We start from the raw sequence: 6,939 nt of genomic DNA, 5'->3' as shown, positions 1-6,939 counted from the left end.
AGATTTCTAGATGCTTTATTATAGAAAAGTTTATCAGACTATCCAGTCTTTCGTGTTATCCGAAGTAGAAAACCCAGGCTCCTTTAATCTTTACAACAACCTTACAAATTAAGCATTATTATTCTCATTTTATTATTGTGGAAATTGAGGCTCATACCAGATATGTGACCATGTGAAGCCGCTCAGTCGTGTCGCTTTGCGACCCCATGGAGTGTAACCTACAAGGCTCCTCTGTCCATGGGATTTTACAGGCAAGAGTACTGGAGTGGGTTGCCATTTCCTTCTCCAGGGGATCTTCCCAACCCAGGGATCGAACCTGGGTCTCCTGCATTGCAGGCAGAAGCTTTACCGTCTGAGCCAGAAAGGAAGCCCAGATCGGATATAGGTTCTATCAAGTAGCAGAGTTAGATTTGAACCCAGTACTGGCACCAAAGTGCATGGTTGTTTAAATACTAAGGTTTATTGCCTCTTACTATACTCTGCTTTTCTGTGTACTTTCTCTTCTTTTAGAAAATGTTAATTTTGTCTATCCTCAGAAAAAAATTAAACTTTTAAAGGTACTATAAATAGAAAAAAAAAGATCCCTTGCTTATAACATATATTTATTTGTTAAACCTGATAAGTTGGGCTATCAAAGCCCTAGAGCTAGGCCTAGGTCATCCATTGTGTCTGTCAAGTACCATATGGAGAGAACTGAGTGTTTTCCTCTGCATAAATGATAAATAATACCTGAGCCAGAGTATTATCATACCTTCCCTTCCCTTGATTTTGTTGTGCTTACTTTTTCCCTATGAGCCCATCGTTTTCTCCACCACACTCTCCCCAGGCTGCTACTAGCTCTAAAGAGTAGTAATAAATAAGATTTCATCCCTGCTACATTTTTGGCAGGCAGGAAAATCTTCTTGGACACAGTAGATAAAGACCTTATCTGTCTAGGTTGTTGATTAGAAAAGCATGCTGAAGGACATGTAAGCCTTAATGAAGTCTGAATAGATTACATCTACTTCTTCCCCAGGATCAGCATGACATGGCACTCCGAGCAGAAAACAGAATCAGTCTGGCACACGGGCTCACCATGAGATGATAATGCTCGCCACACACTGAGGTTTGCTTTCCTAAGTGCTGGAAAACTGATTGGTTTATAATTTGTTCTGGTATTTTCCCAAGTATCTAAGTGTCTACAATTACCTGCCTTATACTTTTTTCCCCCATTTTAAAACACACATGCACACACACACACACGGCAGCTGTACGTGTGTTCACACACAATCTACCCTGTCTCAGGCGATAGAGATCCTCCTGGCCTCTCGGAAATTCAGAGCGCTGGGGGGTGGCTAATGAAATTCACCAGAACTTTAAGTTCCCTGAGATGAATATTATCAAAGTTTGATAATTTTATTTTATGCTGGTCCTCACTCTAAGTTAACCTATTTACAAGGAAATTGGGAAAGGGTGGGCTCATCGAAGAGTCTGTCCAAATAAATCCAGTCCAGAAAGTACTCATTCATTCATGTGTGCATGCAGGCACTCACTCATTCCACACATATTTGTTGAGTACCTATTGTGTGTCAGGCCCCGATTTAGTTACTGAGTTTGCAGTGGTAACCCTTTTAGACAAGTCTATGCTCTCATGGAGCAAATGATCTAATGTGGCAATTAAATGAACAAATACACAAGTTTAGATGACTATAAATGTTACAAAGTATTTAAAACAGATGATAAACACAGAGGGAATGGATTGAGGGTAGAATGCCACTTCAGAGTTTTTTAGAGGTATTGGCTAAGGAAGACTTCAGAATCTGCTCTGTCACTTTTTTTTTTTTTTGGTTGTGCTGGGTCTTCACTGCTCCATGGGTTTTTCTCTAGTTGTGGTTACTGGGGACTACTCTTTAGTTGAGGTATGTGGGCTTCTCATTGCAGTGGCTTCTGTTTTTGTGGGGCACAGGCTCTAGGGTGCACGTGCTGTCCTAAAAAATTGTAGTGGATGGGCTTAGTTGCCCTGCAGCATATGGGATCTTCCCAGACCAGGGATCAAACTTGTGTCTCCTGCATTGGCAGGCAGATTCTTTACCATTAAGCCACCAGGGAAGCCCTTTCTGCTCCCTTCCGACCTCACTAGCTGCTTTTTCTCAATCTTCTACAAAGATTTCCCTTCATCTTTCCAATCTCCAAACATTGGAATATTCCAGGGATTATCCTTGGGCTTCTTTTCGATCTACATTCACTCCCTAGATCTCATTCAGTCCCTGGATTTTAAAAATATTCTATATTTTACCCTAAAATAAGCAAAGTATGTATAGAACATTAACATTTGTCTAAGAAATGGGTAGGGTAGAATACAAAAATGTAAGTGCTTTCAAGAACTGTGAAGGTCTGAGACTTACCCAACTGGCAAGTTAACATGTTAAATTATCACAGTTTTCTGTCTGGCAAAAGACACAAGATTCATGGATCTTGTAATTCCATCTATTTCTTTCAATAATTTAATTAATTTGACTATTAAATGTCACTCTAATTTCCTTGGGGGAGGGGATTGAATGACCGTTGAAGAAGATTGGAAAGAAGACTTTTCAATGCATTTCTTTTGATATCAGACCTATTGATTAAATTGATAAAATTAAACTTAAAATAACTTAAAATATATTAATTTTGTAGTTTGAATTTGATACATCTAATATCTGAAATTCAGGAGTCTCAAACGTATCCAGAATCAGTCCTCTTGTCATTACCTTCTTGCTCCATGCCCATCCTTGTTTTCTTTGGACTAGTTTTTCAACAGCCTCCTATTTCCGTCCTCGCATACCTGTCATGAGACCATCTACACCACAGCCAGAATGATCCTTTTAAAGTGTGTACGATTATGTCCCTGTAAGTTCAAGGCACTTCTTTGCTCAAAATTCTCTGATCACAAGGGATAAACAAAAGAGCAATAGCATTTTACTCACAGAAATAGCACTAATCAGTGTCAGCATTTGAGCCGGTTCTCCAAGCTTCAATTCTAAGACCTGAAAAGGATCATGTGATGCCTGCACATGCAGTGGGTTACAATACAGGAAGGGAACTCTCAGCTTTGGGAACCTGAGTATTTTATAATGGGAGTAAACCTGCCACTCCCATGCTCCCAAGGGAGACACTGTTTCTATCTTCCAAAGTCGTTAGTGATACAAACATCTTTGAAAAGACAGTCTGGAACAAAAGCTATCAGTGAGTTCACAAGATGTACAGAAACATGAGAATCATGCACAATTATCTCCCAACATGTTTTTGCTTGCACTTTTTGTAAACGGAAGAATAAACAAAAAACTTTTTTTAATTGAAATATAGTTGATTTACAATATTGTCTTGGTTTCAGGTGTACAACCAAGTGATTCTGTTATCCTTTTTTTTTTCAGATTATTTTCCATTATAGGTTATTACAATGTATTGATAGTTTCCTGTGCTGTATAGTAAATCTTTGTGGCTTATCTATTTTTTATATAGTGGTTTGTATCTGTTAATCCCATACTCCTAATTTAGGCTTCCCCCTCCTTTCCCCTTTGGTAACCATAAGTTTGTTTTATTTAATGTCTTTCTGTTTCTGTTTTGTATATAGATTCATTGTAGTTTATTAGATTCCACATATAAGTGATATCATACAACATTTATTTGTCTTTCTCTATCTGACTTACTTCACTTAGTAGAATATTCTCTAAGGCCATCCATGTTCCTGCAAATAGCAATATTTTGTTCTTTATTATACTGAGTAATATTCCATTGTGTATGTGCATATACACAAGATATACATATATATATTTATATTTATACATATATCTCACATCTTCTTTATCCAATCATCTGTTGATGAGCATTTGGGTTGTTTCTATGTCTTGGTCACTGTAAATAGTGTTCCTATGAACATCAGGGTGCTTGTATATTTTTGAATTAGTGTTTTCAACTTTTCTGGATATATGCCCAGGAGTGGGATTGCTGGATTATAGGGTAGCTCTATTTTTAGGTTTTTGTTTTTGTTTTTGTTTTTTGAGAAACCTCCATATTGTTCTCCATAGTGGCTGTACTAATTTACATTCCCACCAACAGTGTAGCAGGGTTTCTTTTTCTCCACTCCCACTCCAGCATTTATTGTTTCTAGACTTTTTGATGATAGCCATTCTGACTGGTGTGACCTCACATACCACATACCACATTGTAGTTTTGATTTGCATTTCTCTGATAATTAGACTGTTGAGCATCTTTTCATGTGCCTGTTGGCCATCTGCATGTATTCTTTGGAGAAATGTCTATTTAAGTCTTCTGCCCATTTTTTTGGTTTAGCTGTTTGTTTTCTCAATACTGAGTTGTATGTGTTATTTGTATAGTTTGGATATTAACCCCTTGTTGATTGCATTGTTTGCAAATATTTTCTCCCAGTCTGTAGGTTGTCTTTTCATTTTTCTTTTGCTATATAAAAGCTTTAATTTTGATTATGTCACATTTGTTTATTTTTGCTTTCATTTCTTTTGCGTTGGGAAACTGATCTCAGAAAATATTGCTACAATTGATGTCTGAGAATGAAAAACATTTTTTAAAGTTACTAAGAAAGAGACAGAGGGAACAGGGTGGGAGGGAAAAGAATGGAAGCTAGACTTCTCTGAATATATCTTGTTTTGTATATTTGATTTTGAAACCATCTCTTTTAACTAGAAAATGAAATCAAATTTTTAAAAAGCAATCCCTAAAAACCAAAAACTGCATGAAACAAATGAACCAAATTGTCTATCAAGTAGGTAGAAAAACCACACAGAGAAAAATTATTTCAAGTTACTATTTTTAAGTACAGTAATTTGTCTACATCTCTCCAGGGATATTCTCTTAAAGGCAAAAGCAAATCCAAAAACACCTTAACTCTTTTCAGCAACTGTGTTAGTGGTAGTGTTGGTGTTAGTATTCTGAGGCTGTTTCATGTAATATGTTGATGAAATAGGGAACCAAAATTTTTAGTATGAGAGTATAGAGATACAGATTGAATATCAAGAGGTTAAATAAAACCCTGTAGTTCTGAATTTGAATTAGAAGTGTTATGTATGAATTCATGAGGTATTTTATCTTTATAGAAAAAAAAACAACAGATATCTATCCAAGCTCTGTCATTGAAAAGGTCTAGAAACAATGACCTTTATTGTACCCCATGGCAGCTGGACTCTTCCTCTGCCAATGCCTCCCTACTCTCCTTGCCTCCCATGGGTGTTGATCCCAAAGGCACTCCCTGATGAACAGCTTGCATTCTAATAACCAGCCACAGAAAATGCTCAGTCCTTAATATTGAATAGACCTTCCTTTTTTGAAATGTTCCCAAACAAATCCAACCAAAGACTCCCAAATGTGGGTACATATCAGTTAGAAAGCCTCCCCTTTCTTCCAAAACTCCCCTTCTTCCAAAGGGGGTCTTCCAAAACTCCCTCCATAATAGAACATTTACCAATCAGAGACGGTTTCAGCATTTCCTCTTTTTATGTCTCTAATACCCTTGAACCCAGGCTGAAATGAAAGTGGTGGTAGATGGGTTCCCCTGCCCCAGGTTTATGAATGAAGAGCTTGTGTTAATTTTTCTTGAAGATAATTTTATCTTTGACACATCTCAGAGTCAGCTTCCCAGGGAAACCAACAAGTGATAATTTATCTATTTATTTGCTTGTTGTCTGTCTCCCCTGACATTCCCTGGGAGTAGTAAGGCATTGTGGAGTCTCCTAGTTCTCCAACCAGCTAAAACAGTGCCTCACACTGGAAGCTGCTCAAAACCAATTATGCTGGATCCAAAAGTAAAATGACATTTAAACTGAGACCTGAAAGACAAAGAGGTAGCCAGGCAAAGACCTTGTGAAAGAGCATTTGGGGTGTTGGGAACAGCAAGTAAAATTGCAGAGCTCTTTCCTTCCTGTTTTGGTCCCAGCTCTTTACAACTACTATTAAGTATTTGGGAGAGTTAAAACATTTTTGTTTGTTTTTGGTGTTGATTTTGTTTCCTATTTCTTCCTCACTCCTGTTTCAGGGTCACTTGATTTTTATAAATTTAGCTCCAGGAACATACAGACCAATGTATAACTAATCAGTCTTAGATTTCTGTTCATGAGCCCATACCAAACCCAAGGTAATTTCACTCCATTATTTATACAAAACATTTGCTTGTGGGAGGATATGGTAGTTGTTATGAATGTGACTTCGGGGAGTTTAGTATCTATCAGGAATCTCTTATGATTACCCCAAGGAATAGGCCAGTGTCGGAGTCCATGAGTCCATGGCCCCAAGGGCAGAGGGTAGGTAGACTCCGGATCAAAATGGTCTGGGAAGAATTTTCTGTTTAAGTGTGTGACAGGCTCCTCCACTCTCCTCTTGAGTCATGCTCATTCTGCGTAGAGCCTGACCACGTGTTTTGCTTTCTGCTTTAAAAAAAAAAAAAACTTTTTAAATGTCTTTTATTAAAGTAAAATTTGCACATGGTTAAAATATCAAATACTCTAGAAGGGTTTCTCTTACCCTTCCCCCTTATAAAGATAACTCGTTATCTTCTCAGACTTATCTCTGTATCTATAAGCAATCTGCTTCTACTCCCTTAACTGGAAAATTGGATTAAAGATACTGACCGTGGCCCCGCCCATCAGAACAAGACCCAATTTCCCCCTCAGTCAGTCTCTCTCATCAGGAAGTTTCCATAAGCCTCTTATCCTTCTCTATCAGAGGGCAGACAGACTGAAAACCACAATCACATAAAATTAACCAATCTGATCACACGGACCACAGCCTTGTCTAACTCAAAGAAACTATGAGCCATACCCTGTAGGGCCAGCCAAGACAGATGTGTTATGGTGGAGAGTTCTGACAAAATGTGGTCCACTGGAGAAGGGAATGGCAAACCACTTCAGTATTCTTGCCTTGAGAACCCCATGAACAGTACGAAAAGGCAAA

The 6,939-nt window shown here is 38.0% G+C and overlaps 1 non-coding gene across 1 annotated transcript; it reads right to left on the bottom strand.

The window, feature by feature from the left end:
• Positions 1–295: 295 nt before the first annotated feature.
• On the bottom strand, positions 296–367 carry TRNAC-GCA (transfer RNA cysteine (anticodon GCA)). Its single transcript has one exon. It is a non-coding gene; the product is annotated as a tRNA-Cys (tRNA).
• Positions 368–6,939: the final 6,572 nt, after the last annotated feature.

This window comes from Giraffa tippelskirchi, chromosome X (genome assembly GCF_054371585.1).
Source record: "Giraffa tippelskirchi isolate mGirTip1 chromosome X, T2T-mGirTip1v1.2.pri, whole genome shotgun sequence".
NCBI classification, from domain to species: domain Eukaryota; kingdom Metazoa; phylum Chordata; class Mammalia; order Artiodactyla; family Giraffidae; genus Giraffa; species Giraffa tippelskirchi.
Note: the sequence above shows the minus strand (reverse complement) of the source record. Positions and strands in the feature narration are given on the sequence as shown.